Genomic DNA, 17,495 nt, shown 5'->3' with positions numbered 1-17,495 from the left:
GACCACTAATGACCTTAACACAGCTCATTTATGCTTCTTCATTAGCGAATTCTCCGCTACAAGATTAATTGTGGCCACATATGCACAGCCACAGCAACCAGACATCTTAAAGCAAATCAATATCCTCTCCAAACAACAACCCTAATGACTTCAGGAAAAAATAATGGCCATTTACTTAAGAAAAATATAATATACCTCCCCCTCCCCCTTTTACTAAATGGCTTCCCTTACAACAAAGATGAGGTTGTGCCAAGTGGGCCAGGAGGGGAGCTCTAGGACCTAAGACAGCAGCTCCGTCATCTGATTAGCCTTGCATGACAGCAGCCTAGAGGCAAGTGCTTAGGCTAGGTGGACTTCAGGGAGGAAAACTCAAAGAATGTAAAGACAGGATATCACTCCACGTTGGTATTTTCTTCTCACTGGTACACCCTATATTCAGCATTTGAGTAACTGGAAATTGAGGGCCATTATGCATTTTAATTGGTCAACGGTTGATGAGTCACATCTACAGTAAAGCAGAGTGTGGCCTGATTCACATTTCATACTAAGACAAACCTTGGCTTAACATGAATGAATGTGCAGGCTCCAGAAAGCAGCATGCAGCCGCTTTGCTCCTCCCTGGTCCTTTTTGCTGCTACACTGGACTGGGCTGAGCTAAGCCAAGGTTCTCCAAACCCACAAGCTCATGGAGCCACAAGCTGTAACCAAAACCAAACCAATATTTGGCTTAAAATAACCTTTGGACCAGGTCTATGTTGGATGGCAAAGCCACTCCCCCAGTGGATGGCAATGGGAAGCTCCTATTTCTAATATTATCTTCAAGGCCCAGTTTAGGCTAACCAGCATTCCAAATATAAATCTCAGCATTTACACCCTTGTCCTTGCCTTGGCAGCTTCCTAAGCTCAGCGTTGCTGAAAAGCTGTCAATATAACTTAGCTGTGTGCTCTGCCCTTCCCTGATCTTGCCCCTCTCCTAGGACAACCTATAAGGCCTTTCATCTAGCTAACTAGGAGCATGTAATCACAGAACAGCTTCCCTAGGATACAAGGTGGATATATTTTCCAGTGTAAGCCTTGCAGGTGTGTACATGTACACTAAAGTTATGAAAAACCAGTTTGTGCAATTTAAGAGTCAACACAATACCATTCCCAGCTCAGCCTCCAATGCAATGTCATAGCCAAATAATTAAAGGACAGTATAAAATCATTACCAAAAGTAGGCCAATTGACTTCCTAGGATTTAATTGTGTTAAAAGTGATAGCTCTCTTCTTGTTTCAGAATCAAAACTCCAGGAAGCAATTCATGACCTAGGTGTACAACCCACTGAACTCGGCGGGAGTTTATTCTGTGTAAACAACTACAGGATCAAGATACAAATGCTACACCATGAAGCAAAGGAACCTGTAGCCTTCCAGGTTCTGCTGGATAAAAGCTCCCCTCCACCCCAGTCAGCATGGCCAATGTTCAGGGGCGATTGAAGGTGGAACCCAATAATGTTTGAATAGTACCAGGTTCCTAATGTATATTCCTGATATATAGTGTTGTTTCTGGAAGACTTGTGCATTTATTTTTTGTTTATTTTTAACAGTCACTGGTCAGACTGTATTATTTTCCTCTGAACTCTCTCTCGTCTACTTGTGGTGGTTTTCTAAACAGAATCCACAAGTACGGGTCCTGATTGCAAATTTAACCCCAAATTCAAAGAGTTGTGGGTTCCTGAACCACAGGACAGATTTGAAAACTTAATGCTACTCTCTTAGCAGGCCTGCAAGTTGTTCTTGAGGTAAATCATATTTACCCAGTTGGTCAGTGATTGGTCAAAGTCTAAACACTGTAGTGGGAAGATTTGTTTATCACAGATGGTCTTCTCTCTGGTAATTTTGCAATCTTAATTCCCAAAACATTAGTCAGTACCCTTGCAATTTCACAATGGTTACTCGTGGGTCATCTAACGCATATGCTGTTCTCATATTGGGCTTTAGAATTCCCTTGCTTTAAAATCATCCAACCAAATCACCATTCTCATCCCCATTATTTCTTACTTTCGTTTTGCTTTAGAATGTTCTACTATCATTATCTTCAATTTGTAAGGATGCAAGTGCTCTTTCATTATGGAAAACAGAAGCACAGCTAAGCTTATGTTGGCCATGCTGTGCTATCCCTTTATTTTGGAACTATTTTAATGATCTGTGTAAGACCCAGACATCTTCATGACAGTAGACCTGTCCTACGAAACGTCAGTAAAATCAGTACATGCCACATTAACATGGCTTTGTGTATCTGCTTCTCGTCGCTGTGTTGATACTTTTGATTTCACATTTGGCTCAGTTTAATTTCCCAATGCTTCACACAACAAGTCCTGCTTTGGACTTGCACCCCTACATGGGGCCACAGTAGACACAAGGTCAGGGGGTGCTCCACCCCACCTAGGGCCTCAATCTACCCTCTTAATAATATTTCAAGAAACAATTTGTGATATGACAGCTTCCTTTTATAGAATAAGTTATTATTATTTTTTTCAATTTATGTGTTGTTGATGCTTACAGTTCAAAGGCAGTTAAGCGCACAGAGGTTTGATGAGAAAAAAAAGGAAAGTTTCTTCTGGTTACGAGAAATTCCCTGGTTTTCTATTAATAGTGTTAAAAATTACCAATTATATTATGAAGAGCAGTTGTTGGACCTGTTCCTTGCCAGCACCCAGCACCCAACTGATCCTGTGAGGGCTGCTCACAACCAGTCTATTATTAATTATTATTATTATTATTATTATTATTATTATTATTATTATTACTACTACTACTACTACTACTATTATTTTATACTCTGCCTTCTCCCCTGACAGGACATAAAATAGCTTACAGATAAAAACAAGAACCAATAAGAACAAAGAAAAAGCAATCATTAAAAACAATTGAACATTGATTGAATTAAAACTATATACATATATACCTATCCCATCGTGTAGTACTTAAATCTGTTCATTCTGCTGGCCCACTATGGTGTGGGGGAAAGACATTACATATCTGAAGGAGAAAAAGAACAAACTTTTCAAAGGCTTGTTAGTTTCTAAGTTTAAAGTTAGAGGATAATTTATTTTAAATAGATCAAATGTTTAGATTTGCTGTTCTTACATCTCAGATTAAACAGGTGTCTACCACAACACTTACAAAGCTACACACAATCAAATACATAACTCACTAGGGACAGGCATTCCCTATATACTATGCTGCACTATCCTCACATGTCCTATCAATATCTCCATGATCATGGCTACTTAACTATACCATCTGCACATCAGTTCCTATTATAAAGTGACATACTAAGCTCTCAGAAGAAAGGGGTGTATTGTGAACATGGTTCATTCTTATGCCATTCCTTTTCCATTTATACTCGCCAAAGTGACTATTTGGCTGAGCTTTAAGTGGCAAGAGGTGAGTTGGAGGTTCTGATTGGTGATCTTTCAGGTTTTAATTATAGTTTATATTTTAAACTCAGGCTTAAAAAGAAATGCATTGTATGTAAATACATTTTGCTGAGTTACATGTACAGTGGTGCCTCACAAGACGAAATTAATTCGTTCCACGAGTTTTTTCGTCTTGCGATTTTTTCGTCTTGCGAAGCACGGTGTCGGAAAAGTTTTGGAAAAGCTTCAAAAATCACCAAAAACCTCAAAAAAGGCTACCACACCGCATTCTATGAGTTGCTCCTCGAAGTCAAGTCGCAACTGTATTAACGGTGTTAAGAAAAAGGGAACAAACTTGCAAAAAACGCAAGACGTTTTCGTCTTGCGAAGCAAGCCCATAGGGAAATTTGTATTGCGAAGCAGCTCAAAAACCGCAAAACCCTTTTGTCTAGCGAGTTTTTCGTCTTGCGAGGCATTCGTCTTGCGGGGCACCACTGTATTATAAATTTTGGCTAGAGCACAGCAGCCATGTCAAGCTTCCTTTTCACTGAACTGAGAGTCAAAGAGGAAGTAAAACTCAAAAGCAGATGAAGAGTTAAAGGAACAAGGCATCACACCTGGGTTTTTCATTTTGACACCTAGGCAAAGATAAAGAAGGCTCAAGACAGAGCTAAACTAGGATTCTTCATCACAGCAACCCCTGATAAAATAATGCGTCAGTCCTAGGGGAAAGTAGTTTTGCTATATAGAACTAGAAGGCAACATTCTTTAAGACAGAAGTTTTCAACCTTTTTTGAGTCCACAGATCCCTTCACCACCTGCATTCTGTCTGCAGCACCCCTGTGGGGCTCAGGAGCCCAGTTAGGTCACCCCTTGCCTGCAGAGTTGGCAGCCTCTCACCTCTTTTCGAAACCCTCCCTTGTAGAATGTTCCTTCAGCCTCCTCTCTTCTCCCCTCTCCTTGGGAGTCCTCCAGGCAGCTGCTGGTCTCTGAGCTCTCCCACCTGCCCCAAAGGAAGGTGCCTCCTCATGCTGCCCCACAGGAACCTGGGCAGAGGATTCCCCCAGTCCTAGTGTCCCAATGGAGACGAACCACAGGTGAATGTGAGGCCAGCACCTCAGCTTGGGAGGCAGCAGCAGGGCTGCTGCAACAACAGCTGTGGAAGCCTTTGGAAGGCAAAGGCACGAGAGAGCATCAGAAGAGGGAGAGAAGGAAAGAGGGACAGAGGCCAGTGTTGCCCGCTGCACCCTGACCACCATTCAAGGCACCCCAGGGTGCCAAAGCACACTGATTGAAAACCACTGCTCTAAGATATCTTTATCCAAGACATCCCTGTTGGAGGGTTTAAACAGCTCAACACTGCTCACAGCTCCATGCCAAAATGCAACCAGCGATCAATTTCTGTATCATCCACTGCGGTTCCCATTGCAAGATCCCTGCATTCAACAACTATGCACATGAAACTAGGACTCCATGGTAGGAATCTTGGCCATACTTTCACTGGAAAACCCAATAAAATGCATCTCTTTGTTGCACATAAAATTATTGAAACTTCAGATGTAGTTTGGGGCAATTGTCTCGTTGCGTAGAAATTTGCAAGGTTTGTGACAAATTTTTATGTTTTCTATTATGCGATGTACAGTATACGAAGATATTTTATATTTGAGTGAGAAGAGCCCAATTTTCATGCTCATCACCAGATTTTAAGACAGTGACAGTAACATTCAAGGGACCATTCATTATTTAACTTGTTGCTAATCAGAATCTGACTTTATAGATAGATTGAACTGATGATTCCTACCTATTATGACTGCAGGAAAACACAAAAGAGAATCCCGGTGAAGGATTCATATTGCTACTACATACATCACTGTTGGTGGTTTATATATTACCTGTTCAAAATGCTAGCATGTATCCTCCTATCCTAACAACACAGCTCCTGGTCAGGGCTCCAGCCAGTCAGCCAGCTATGTTCTCCTCTAGCATATGCCATTCCACTCTTCCCCTTTCCCATTTTTCTTTTCCATCTGACACTCACCATTCTGTGACTACTGAGCATCCTCAGTCCTCACTGGGCTTATGAGTGTGTGTCCCTTATGAGTGTGTGTGCGCGCACATACATTTCTGCAAACCTTGATATTCCTCTGGATATGCTGGTACCTCCCTGATGTTTCTCAGTGACTCCATTTTGGCCCTAATTCTATTGTCTCTTGCCACCTGAGTTTGCTATTGGGGTGAGCTGGTTTTTTTGTAGTAGATCTTAAGTATATTCAGGTGCCAGGTGGATAAAATGTAGATAAAAGAAAGGCCCCTTCTGTAAACCACTCATGGGAGCCATAGAAAGCAAGAGAAGCAGCAAAGAAACAGAGAGGTGCATGTACAAATGTCAACAAAACTTGCATCCATCCAACTTTAATGGCAGAACCTTTTCTGGCCTAGATCTAGGAAATGCAAAACAGCTAACATACGAGCACCCAAGAACTGCCTCACCTTCAATATCCTGGCAAGGAAGAGCCTTTACTACTAATAATAATTTTAAAAAACACACTGGGGCATCAGACTGCTGCATTAAAGATGCAGGGCTGACACCTGGGCCCAAGCATGCAGTAATTATTGATTGGAGCCTTAACCTGAGAACTGTTGATAACATGGCTTCCTTATAATTCTCCTTGTCAGGCTAAATACCTAGTGCATTGCCTCACTTCTACCAAACTGCCCCTTACTGACATTCCTAGTTGCTAGGCAAAATGCTTGCTCCTTGCCTATGAAATCTGCTGGGGAAGCACTCAAATGACCTTATATTGATGCATCAGCTTGTTAATGCACTAGATAAGGCGCCCAACACTGTTCAATTCCTGGGGGTGAATTAGGTCACTGCGACCTCCAGAAAACACAGATAAACACACACACACACACACACACACACACACACACACACGAGTACATATTACAATGAGCAAAGCATTATGGGGAATGAATTGCTAATTGCCAAAGGCAGTTAGACAGCTTAACAATCCCAACAGGGAAGAAACCTGTCTTCATGCAAAGCAAGGGGATTTAATGGCAGGAAGACTGATATGTAAAACAGGAATTTAAGCTTGTCATGTAAGCGCTCTGAAAATAAAGCCTCTTCCAACTTATAAGATACTACCAATCAAAAGTACATAAAATTTAACTTACTCTGGGCAAATCTTTCATGCTGAATGTACCTCTCTGCAAGGGCATTTTGCTATACTTGACTGCTGAGCTATGGGCAGACAAACAATATGTTGATAGGAAGGAAGAGAGGCTGGGTGAATTACCACAATGCAAGAGCTACAAGGGGGTGCTCCCTTTGTACCCCCTTTTCACCCATCATGACACCCTCGGCAAACTTCATCAGGGGAATCAATTTCTTCAGGGGCTCAGGAAGTTCTCCCTATATGCTGCAGGATTTTCAGCCTGGCCAGTTCACACACCACAGAGCTTTCAATCAACTTGCAAGCTCACTAACCCTTTCAAAATGTTCAGCCAAGCAAAAACGACATGGTCATGGTACGCTCAAAATTCAGGGTAGCAGACTGGCTGTGGTTGTCTCCTCCCCCCCCCAATACTTAATAAACAACACCATTTCCCATAAACTACACATGTACCTTTAAACTTCCTTATAAAGCTATAATGCAATGCAATAAAGCTTCTCTCTCATCCTTACTGGGTTAGTAGTACAAACAGGCAGCGTTGTGTGTGCATGATTTGTAGTGCTGCCCAACAGACAGACAGATTTAAGGTAATACTTACAAAGAATGAATCTATGCCCCATGTACTGCAATGGCTTCTCTTGCAGATGAATGAAAGAGAAAGTTCCAGATGCATCCTCTATCATTTCACTCTCACCTGGAACTAGCCCAACGACCTTCTGAAACCGAAAGATCACCCAGATACTTAAACTTCTGTCTTTTCAAGTATTTTTTGAAACACATCATGTTTCATTATGGTATTTTGCATCGAGGCTACAGATTTTGTACGTACAAGAAACAAAGGGATTTATTGTAGTGGCTTTTCCTGTATCGGAAAAAGCTAGCATTAATTCAAATATTTATGTAAAGTTGGGAGGAGGAAGAGGTAACAAGGAAGGTAACTGGAAGAATGTTCTTCTTAATCCACAAAAGACATATGGCAATTGACAATTTGCCTAATTTTATGATTAAATATATCCTGCTTGTAGGGGATACTGTGATTAATTTTGTATTATTAGATGTTATGTGGACATGGGATGCGCAGATCTTATATGGCTCTTACGTTGACGTTTACATTACATTCCTACGATTATTTAGTGGTTGCTTATGAAATGTGAGAGAGAGCAGATTCAATACAGTAAAACTGTAGAATCTTAAGAGCGGGAAGGGGACCCAAGTCCAACCCAAGTCATCTAGTCCAGCCCCCTGCAATGCAGGAATCTCAGCTAAAGCATCCATGACAGATGGCCATCCAACCTCTGCTTAACAACCTCCAAGGAAGGAGGGTCCACCACATCTCGTGGGAGTCTGTTCCACTGCCAAACAGCTCTTACTGTCAGAAAGCTTTTCCGCATGTAAGCAAGTGCATCACATTTTCTATGATCCAGGTCAACAATGTGTCAGTGAGTCATACTGAACTGAAAACACTTGGAATAACGTATATGAAGAGTTCACATAGCACCTCCAGGGAAGGTTGCAGTTCAGGTTGTCTGAACCGATATTTGTTTGTGTAAAGTACCCTTCCCCAATCTGAAGTCCTCTAGTGGTTTTGGACTCCAACTTCCAGCAGCTTTAGCCAGCAGTCAATGGTCGGGGATGATGGGAATTGTAGTCCAAATTGTCTGGAGGGCATCTGGTTGGAGAAGGTTGGTGTAAACATACCTTCAGAATTAGACAGCGTATCCTCATTCAATTCAGAGTCATGGCACAATGCTTTGCAGTTATATCTTTAACAAGAGAGAGAAGTCTGTAGGTTTACACGAAATGTTAAGGATGCAAAGACCATGTGCTAACACACTTCATAGGAGGATCCTCTACCCATGGGCTCTGAAGAAGCCTGACAACATACAGCTGATCTATTAAATGATAGGAATACATTTGAATGGGTGCCTATAAGCAGGGGGTGGAGATCTTATTTCCAATTTTCTAGCAGTGTCTTCCTTAGAAAATGGTATATTGTTTACTATCAACTCCAGTACTAAGCAACACACTTCAGAAACATTTTTTTACTGTGGCATGTCATGTTATATTGTGAGGGAAGATTATAATTTCTCATAATTAGTAAACTGAGAACTAAACTAAGTAGAGCAATACACATAACTAGCATGTGCACATGATGATTTACTGTATTTTTCGTCCCATAGGACGCTCCGTTCCATAGGACGCACCTAGTTTTTGGGGGGGGAAATAAAGGAAAAAAAATTTCCCTTTATTTCCCCCCCAAAAGCAGGTCGGGGAAACAGAACCAGGTCGAGGAACAGTGGGATGGCGGCGCTGCGCCTCCCTGCTGTCCCCCGAGCTTGTGGGGCTGGCCGATGTCTGCCCTGCGCGAGGGGTGTTCTGCATCAGGGCGCCCCTCGCTCTGGGCAGCAGGCTGCTATCCGCAGCGTGGGGAGCCCTGCGGGGAACTCCTGCAAGGCTCCCCACGCTGCGGATGTCTGCCTGGCGCGGGGGGCGCTCTGCTTCAGGGCGCCCCTCGCGCTGGGCGGCAGGCTGCTATCTGCAGCGTGGGGAGCCTTACGGGGAACTCCTGCAAGGTTCCCCACGCTGCGGATGTCTGCCCGGCGCGGGGGCACTCTGCTTCAGGGCGCCCCTCGCGCTGGGCAGCAGGCTGCTATCCGCAGCCTAGACATCCCTGCCAGACCTCCCGTAGGGCTGCCTAGGCTGCGGATGTGTTCCTGAAGCCTGGAGAGCGAGAGGGGTCGATGCGCACCGACCCCTCTCACTCTCCAAGCTTCAGCAAAAGCCTGCATTCGCCCCATAGGATGCACCCAGATTTCCCCTTCATTTTTGGAGGGGGAAAAGTGTGTCCTATAGGGCGAAAAATACGGTAACTGTTTGTGTCATGCAGATACGCACTGTTCAATAGTTCCACCTTTTACATTTAATCCTGCTGACACCTGATGGTAATACTAATGTACTATTCTAATTCCCATGTCTAATAAAGGCCAAACCAAAATAAGAAGATTCTCTGCTGAGTTCTGCTCAGTTATTTACCTTCAGAGACTATTTCAACCACTTGATGTGAGTTCAATGTTTAAAATTTAACTTCCCATTAAAGAGAATGATCTATTGATTTCCCCCCTTTTCTTTTCAATTAGAACCAATTTAGTTTGCTTCCATTAGAAACAGAACATTAGCAAGATATGGTTATCATGTTTAGTTCTGTACTAGCAGTTGATCCTCAAGATCTGCATTTAGCACAAGCCATTAGCGAATAGATGGCTGGGGCTGCGAAGCTCATCCTGAAGTTCGGAAAACTGTATCAGGACTGATTGCTTCTAATGTTCCTGGTGCTACTATAGAAAAAGGGTTGCAAGCATGCGGTGAATTCCATTTTTATACCAGGCAGAATTGCTGCTTGAAAGAGCAGCTTCTGCTGCACAAAAACGCTTACCTGGAAGAAAGTCCCATTGAACTCAGTGGGTCTTACTTCTAAGTAGATATGAATATGAATCATTTACCATCTGCAAATAACAACAGACCCCAGGAAGATTAGGCTGCCCTCAACCAGAACCAGGGCTTTTTCAGCTGTGGCCCCAGCCTGGTGGAATGCTCTCTCACAAGAGACAAGGGCCCTGCGAGATTTTACATCCTTCCGCAGGGCCTGCAAGACAGAGCTGTTCCGCTAGGCCTTTGGTCAGGGTTCAGTCTGACTCCTTTTCTCTTTGTATAAGAACAAGCGCGAAGAAGGTTTCCCATCCCGCTCACAGGTCCCTATAATATCAGTGGAAACAGTTGGTCCTGGCGAGTATTAACAGCTTTCAATCTTAACCTGGGGATTGTCATTTGTCCAGTTTTAACTTTAACTTTAAATTATTTGAATCAATTTTGGGATGCATTTTAATCGATTGATTGCCTGTTTTTATGCATATTGTATTATTTATATGATGCTAGCCGCTCTGAGCCTGGCTCCAGCCGGGTACAAATAAAATCTTCATCTTCTTCTTATTATTATTATTAGAATTGGAAGGGACCCTAAGTCCCACCCCCTGCAATTCAGGCATCTCAACATGTGCTCCTCCATCCAATCTGAAACCATACTGGACCCTGCTTAGCTTTGCAAATGTGCCAGCAATTTTATTGCTGCACTACCGGGGTGGGGGTAGGGTTAGGATTGCGTTGTAAACTCTAGTTAACAAAGGATTTCAGGGTGCTGGCACATTTAGACTTTTAAAATTAGTTATCAAATAAGTCTCCCTAAAGGGAATGGGCTGGATGGCAGGATGGGGTGTAGGGAATTTGGCCTCTATAACAGGCTTCGAGGTCTAGTCACTGAACTTGCTACTGAGAAACGAATAATGTATAAGCAGGTCTTATTAGAATTGAGGAAAGAAGTTTTCAGGCGGCTACATGTCCTGAAATATTTGGCATAGTTCTGATGGCACACTCGGGGGGGGGGGGACTAATCAACCCATTTCACCAGATATATCATCTACAAAGGGACCGTTGAAAAGATGTGCTGATTAAAGTACAGTGGTACCTCAGGTTAAGTACATAATTCGTTCCGGAGGTCCGTTCTTAACCTGAAACTGTTCTTAACCTGAGGTACCACTTTAGCTAATGGGGCCTCCTGCTGCTGCTGCTGCGCCGCCGGAGCACGATTTCTGTTCTCATCGTGAAGCAAAGTACTTAACCCGAGGTAATATTTCTGGGTTAGCGGAGTCTGTAACCTGAAGCGTATGTATCCTGAAGCATATGTAACCTGAGGTACCACTGTACAGTTCACCCCATCTGTCCTATTAATGCTGGCATAGCAGTGACAGAGTGAAAAACCGCACCATTTCACCAAACTGTACTTTAAAGTATTACCAAAAGCACTGATGAGAACACTGGTATGAACTGGAACTATAATAATCGCCTCTACAACAAAACACAAAAACATTTCTGTAGCTAAATCTCAACTCTGCTAGGCAGAACTACAGTATCAGATAAGGTGATCTGAAAGGACTAACACCTGTGAATAATTTCCAAAGTTTTCCATCTCTTACATCAAGCAATGGCTACAAAAGGCTGTTTCAAACTGTTGTTCGTTTTTCAGTACTTACAATAAATCTTTGTTTCTGTAGCAGTTTTTAGCTGGACCTCATCTGCATGTCATTCAGTACTAGTGCAGGCCATTAAATTGGAGTCCAGTCAAGTATTTCTAAAGATATTGAGTACAGTGCTGTTAAATGAGTTTCTATCCTGAAATATAGAAGCTTTTCATGAAAGGGAAGGAGGAATTTTTAGAACTTGGCATTACTGAATTTGATGCTTTCTTTTGTGGGGTCATTAATCAAATCCACATTTTAGCGCTTTTTCTAGTTAAAAAAATATCAGGCTAGTAGTTCAATTGGGATCTGCCTAATGCTGTTATAACAGCCTCCGCCACAAATAAAAATAAGAGTTGCTTCCTTTCCCTGGCTCACTTTCTGTGCCATTTCCCGCAACACAGAATCATATAATCACAGAATTGTAGAGTTGGAAGGGGCATGAGGGTCATCTAGTCTAACCCTCTGCGATGTGAGGCTTGAACCCACAACCCTGGGATTAAGAGTCTCATGCTCTACCGACTGAGCTGTCTGACTCTCGTTAACACCAATTAAAGATTCAAATAATTTTATTTTGCTTTCTGATTAATTTTAACATGATTTAGAGTCCAGACTAAAGAGATGCTGGTGAAGAGGATTACATGGTGGTTATCATCTTTTGGAGGAGAAATAGAAGTTCCTATTCATAGGGAGCTCTGTAGTGTAGCAAAGGGCTTAAATTTTGTACACACCAAACTGCATTTAAATCTGAAAGGGCATCAAGTGTACATTAACTGTAGGCCAATTTATGGCCATGAGATAGATAGATAGATAGATAGATAGATAGATAGATAGATAGATAGATAGATAGATGCACACACACATTAAGAGAGGAACTTCTATCTAACTTCTAGATAGATAGATAGATAGATAGATAGATAGATAGATAGATAGATAGATACACACACACATTAAGAGAGGAACTACTGCGGGATTCTATTTGGTTTTACATTTCATTACATATACTACTGATCAGGCTGCCACACCAACTTTAAAGTTTCTATGAATTGTGCATCAACCTTACAAAAGAAATCAAATGCGTAGTTTGATTCTGTCAGTCTGATCCTCAGCATGTTTGCTTCAGAGGTAAGTCCCCCTGAGTTCAGTAGGACTAATGTCCTAGTTAACTGATGAAGACTTAAGCATTCCTAAGCAAAAGACTTAAGCATGATTCATCACAATCCTTCTGGAGGTTCTGCTCTGAAAGCCCACTGAAATGTATGGGAATGTACAATAGCTGCAGCATGCAACTCTCGTGCAGTTTTCTCCAAAGGACTCTGCCCCTTGCCCCTTGGTTCCCTATTATAGAAACTACTGCAGTTTGTGCAAAACCTGCTGCGGCTTTCCTGGGAGGGACTGACACCCGTGGAAGGGCCAGACTACAAGTCACATTGAACAAGCATTATTTCGAAGGAAAAGCGGCCTTTAGGGACTTTCAAGCCAGTTTCCCACTGAGAATCTCCCCAGCTGCCCCTGAAGGTGTGATTGACAGAATCTTTGAGTTAACAGTAGTTGGGGGTTCAGCGGGAATCCAGTGAGGGGCCCAAATCTGGGCCTGGGAGCTCCCAGAATGGATTTTCAATGGCCATTTGAAGGTTTATTTCTTCAAAATAAAACTGGTCAGTTTAACCATGCCATTTCTTTACATGCCGAATGGAACATGTAGTTTTGCCTTGCATCTCAGTGGTAGCTGACCCCATATTCAGTTCCTTGCATCTCCCATTAAGAAAGACCTTGGCCTGAAACCTTGGAGTCAAACAAACTGCCACAGTAGATAGCAGGAGTGAGCTACACGGACAAAAGTCAGACACAACATCAGGTAGCCTTGCACATCATGTTCTCTTCTCTACCTTCACAGCAGCCGCTGACTATGACTATGGACAAAATCAAAATACCAATGGAGAACAAAACAAAAAAAAAGTATGTAAAACATTTGTATTTCGGTTTTTGTTTGTTTGTTTGTTTTTTGAAAACTGAAATAATATTTTACCACATGGGGAAGCAAACAAAAATAAGTAGAGAAGGAAGTTTTATTTTCAGTATGGAGGACAGCATTGTAAACAATGAGGACCTTTAAAAACTATGTACAGCAATTGCAGTTTCACAATATTTTTTCCTTTTAAAAAAGGTTGGGTAAATAAATATTTACAGAGAAGTATACAGGAGGCGCCTTGGAAGTTGATTTTAAGTGAACACAAAACACGTTAGTACAGTTTGTGCATTTTGCATCTAATGGGAACATTTGTTTTTAATGGCAGCATAAGGTAGTCTGCAGATTTCCAAGTGAAATCACTGAAGTGACTGTCTAAATGGGTCTTCTGTCACTGACCCCAATAAGAGTTCTGCCATTGATTTTAATGTGCAATGTTCTGGAGCTCCAGCTCCTTACTAGGAAGCAGATTTGACCTACTGAGTTGAACATGTCTGATGCTTTTCCGGACTGGATTCTGCATTGCCCCCATAACCAGCATCCCTGAAAGAACAACTGAGCATGCAAAATTCATAGCACCACTGCTGTACAGTTGTATATTTCAAAGTGGTTTCACTCCCCTGGACTCCTGAGCCAGCTCAATGAGAATGCATGATGGCTGGGTTTGCTCAGTCCTCTTAGAGCAGGATCGCTCTAAGAATTTCAGGAGAAGGCTTCAGGTTTAAATTGTATGGGGATGGTGTCATTACCTTTATTCAAAACCAAATCGTATAGCAGACTAAGCACTCCTGTGCACATTTACTAAGGAGTAAGCCACATTTTAACTCAGCGAGTGTTACTTCCAAGTAAAGGTGCATAGAAGTACATTGCACAGTACAATTCGAAGGCTCACACAATCAACTTTTTGACATCATCTGGTAAGCAAATATCCACTGAAAAGTTATATCAGAATGGCTTCTCCAATTGGATTTCCCCAGAAACTGTTCTGGATCAATTGGAACCTGGGGTCATTTTCATACGTCCTTCCCAGAATAGGTAGGGATCACTCTTTAGAAGCTGTCACATAAGCACCAGCTATCAGCATGTCACATGTTGGTCCTAACAAATTACTATAGAGAGAACTATGACCTGTGATTAGATCCAACTGTATAAACTCTGCGATTCCTGGAAAGATGGTTTTTAATATTCTACCTCTTCCCAAATATTATTTCAAATGCCTCTTAGAACAGCTGTAGAGAAAAAGGTTTCTCTCCAGATGTATTGTTCCGGTTGCTTCTTTTTGTGTGACTTACATTATTTGTGGACTATAGCAAGCAGCTGTTAGCTGCTGATAGCTCTTGAGTGGACTAATCAACGCAGGAAAACAATTTCTTTTCAGACAACAAAATCTATTTTATAAGCACCTAGTTTAAGTGGCATTATTGCTGAGAACTGGTAACACCCAAAGTTCCTGTAAGATGATAGTGCTGGGGAGACTGCGCTTATAGTCCTTCTTACAACAACTGTCCAAGATCCAGCATTTCATTTTCAAAATATTTTGTTGAAAGTTTTGACTTTTGCTCTAATACTATACAACCAAGCAGGAAACATTAGCAGACATTCAGGAAAATAAGCCAGAACAACTTTAAACTTACCACATCCAGTTTGGGGAAAGAAAAAAAAAACACCCAGCGTGTGTATGAATGGCATCTTTAAAGTAAGAGAAAGCAGAGTTTATCTTTATTTTCATAACTTAAAAAAAAAAAATTAACCTGAAAGCAAATAGTCTTTATCTTACATTTAAGCGCTCTAGGGAAAAATCCCCTCTTCACAAGAATTGCTTTTAAATTTTGAAGTAAAATGCTTTTTAAACAAAAATACTGTGCAACATCAGCACTACTTTTCTCTCTTAAATATTCAAATAAATAAAATAACTTGTTCTATTTTTTGTCAAGGTTTTTTCTCTCTCATTTGTTTGTTGTTTTCAGTCACTTCTACTGTAAATCAGTTCCAGTTTGACCTGGGCTTTTATATATATATATATACGCACACACAAACTCATACAACACTTAAAAGAAAGGGATTTTTTAAAAAATAAAATAAAATGGAAAGGGTCTCTTTGTATTGCACAAGCTTAGGGAATCCCCAAGACTTCTCTGAGCAAGTGCCAGCAGGCGTTCCACAGTCCAGGCTCCTGTGTGGGATGAGACACAGGCATGAAAGGATCAGGCAATGAGAGGAAGATCAGAACATCCTGGCTATTCTTGGTTGGCTTCTTCCAACAGTTTTCTTGAAGGATGATGGATTCAGAATCTAAGTGAGCGCAGGACCGTTATCTGCAGAAGGAGAGGCAATGAAAGGGAAAACTAAAAAAGCAACCCTCATACAACAGGCAGAACACACAGGGCGGGGTCTGCTGCTCCAACACCCCCTCTTTGCACATTCAGTGTATTCCGATTGAACAGAGTCCACAAACAAGAATGGAAGTGCTCATATGCCTGTTGCACAGAAGAGTGAATTTCAGCAAGTATATATGGATGTGCCACAGGGCTGCTGAGGTGAAAACTCCTCCTGATGACTTTCCAACTATTTTTTTTTAAAAAAGTGCAGGAGCCCTGTGCTTTATTGCCTCTAGGAGCAAAGATGAAAGCCAGCACTATACACTTCGCTGCAACAAAGAACGGCAATGCTGTAGTTCAGGACAACTCTGTGACAACAAACCTAAGGACTGCAAACCATAAATGGCAATCATAGCTATGTTGGTTTAATGTTGGAATCAAATTAAAAACTTGCAGTTTATCCTTGGCCTAAATCGCCTGCTACAGGATTACGTTGACACCAACACCTCGGCCTATGAGCTGCTAAAAATAGCCACAATGACTACTTCTCATAAAAGTACATGACACCACCATCACCATTCTGTATACATGCACACATGCACACCCACACCTCATAACTGAAACATTTGCTGAAGGACAATATTGAATTCTGAAACCAAGAGGAGTAAGAAAGGATTTTCATACTGTGCACCAGCCAAATTCAAACATTTCACCAAGTTAACTCAAATTCTATGCTCATATACAAAACTGATTATTTTGAATGAACCTAATTTGCATCCTTTATTATTGACTCAATATTTCCTTTCTCTTTTTTTCAAAAAGTGAGAAAAAAAGGTGTGGTAATAGGAGAGAAATATATTGGAAATATCAACAATGGGAGTTTATGAATGTGGGAATCTGACTGGGAGTATATTGGTAAGGAAATATATTTATGCAGTCCATTGGATTGTGGTTCCATTTGTACCTACAATCCATTACTTAATTAGTGTACTTCAACCAAATTATTTCAATGGGCTTAAGCATGGGCTGGATTGTGGCCCAGTCTATGTTTTCAACCGTATCTGCACAACCATGGAGATTTTAAAGGTTTATTAACAGCTGAGATACTTGGGGTTCTACAGCAAATAACAGACACCACACTTATGGGAATACTACTAGTGTATGTGGGTTTATGCATACAGAGGAAAAGGACTAGAAAGTGTTGATTTGGGTGTGCTTGTCCTACATCTGCAGCTGCTTAAGTGTGAGTCGGCAAACTTGTGAGTCAGAGAGTGGCTCAGCACAATCTAAAGTACAAATGTCCTTGTGTTTATAGCAAGTTTGCCTCAGTCCCTGCTGCTTGGCTAGAACCTAATCTGTGTAAGAATGCTGAAAGGAGGGCAAATTGCTGGAAATACTTTTGCTGTGACCTGTCTCTTGGGACAGACTGAGGTAGGATTACTTTATGCTACAGTTGAATATAACTGCTAAGCTAAGGGGCTGCGTTATCCTGTCAGTAAAGGAACTGACCCTACCCAAACTGTCTGGTGTTTTTCTTTCCCATTCTGGGTTCTCCA

At 41.7% G+C, this 17,495-nt stretch overlaps 1 protein-coding gene across 4 annotated transcripts in view; it reads right to left on the bottom strand.

Moving 5' to 3' along the window:
• DPF3 (double PHD fingers 3) overlaps nt 1-17,495 on the bottom strand; it is a 199,563-nt gene that overhangs the window by 15,526 nt on the left and 166,542 nt on the right. For 2 of the 4 annotated variants that reach the window (XR_014527586.1, XR_014527587.1), the window contains exon 10: nt 13,704-15,936. The exons of the other annotated variants lie outside the window; for them this stretch is intronic. The gene's annotated coding sequence lies outside the window, so the exon portion shown is untranslated. Of the gene's footprint in view, nt 1-13,703; nt 15,937-17,495 lie in introns of those variants that run through there. 4 annotated transcript variants of the gene reach the window in all.

This window comes from Podarcis liolepis, assembly GCF_965112155.1.
Source record: "Podarcis liolepis genome assembly, chromosome: 1".
Taxonomy (NCBI): domain Eukaryota; kingdom Metazoa; phylum Chordata; class Lepidosauria; order Squamata; family Lacertidae; genus Podarcis; species Podarcis liolepis.
This window is presented reverse-complemented; position numbering and strand designations above follow the sequence as displayed.